The sequence below is a fragment of the Biomphalaria glabrata genome, chromosome 4 (assembly GCF_947242115.1).
Source record: "Biomphalaria glabrata chromosome 4, xgBioGlab47.1, whole genome shotgun sequence".
Lineage (NCBI taxonomy): Eukaryota > Metazoa > Mollusca > Gastropoda > Planorbidae > Biomphalaria > Biomphalaria glabrata.
Genome location: NC_074714.1, coordinates 10,494,132 through 10,495,371, shown reverse-complemented (window position 1 = coordinate 10,495,371; position 1,240 = coordinate 10,494,132).

Genomic DNA, 1,240 nt, shown 5'->3' with positions numbered 1-1,240 from the left:
GTTAGTTATGTGCAGAATAGCACAGTATAAATTTCTTGTTTTTTTAAGTGTTGATCTATCCCTCTTGCTTCCCTTTCAACCATTTTACTATGACATTTTTTTTAATTATTTACATGCATTAAAGTCCTGTTAGCAGGATCAAATCTACATAGATAGCACACAATGTTGTCATTTATTTAAAATATTTACAAAATCTCAAGTTCAATGTAATATTTCACATACAAAATAAATTATTACATTACAAAATTGTTGGCTTTTTCTTTTATTGCTATGATATATGTACTTTTCTTACTTGTTACTTTTTTATAATGTAAAACATGCTCTATAAAGTTCATTTTTTATTTTAAAAAAAACAACATCCAAAAACTTTGCATTTGGTGAAAATTTTGAATGGATAAACTTGCATGTTACAATAAGTTAAAAAAATACATAGATTAGCTACATATGCTTATATGGCAACACTATGCACTCATCCTATGCACTTCAAATTATTACAAAGCTTATATCAACTTACTCAGTCATCAGGTACAAAGTTTTTCCACACCCATTCTCTGATAAAGTTGAAACTTTATGCAATTATTCATTGCTGTAGACAATATATGAATACAAAAAAATTACCAAATATTCACTCAATTATTTTGTTTGATAGCAACAAGGGAAATTTATGGCTAAATATTTAGGGGTTTGTCCCCTTAGATAATTGTATACATTATTTCTCACTCAACCATTCTCAGAACAAGTTGAAACTTAATACAATTATTTATTGTACCTGAAAAAACAATCAAAATTAAAACATTAACCAATTAGTCAATTAATTATTGGTAATTATTTATTTTGTTTGGTATCAAATAAGAGAAATAACTTGTACATTATAGAAGAATATAGTTGTAAGTGTATAGTTCTTCCCCTTAAATAAGGTTTGTTTTTGAAAAAGGACTTTATATATTTTGCTTGTTATTATTAAGCCTGAAATCAAAACCCAACTAAATACTGTGCAATAGTTGTTGGGTCAACCATAAAAACTCAAGATAATAGCTAATGGTGAATAGTGCTGAATCCAAATTAAAATCAGGGGAATCTATACATCTTCAAAATAGTGTGATATTGCCAATTATAGCAACAATTAATTGAATAATAATTAGTTTAAAACTAAAACTTATATAATTTTAAATTCCTACATCATTATAAGTGATTCAAGAGATAGGCCAGTAAAACTAATTGCATTTCTATTTATAGTTTT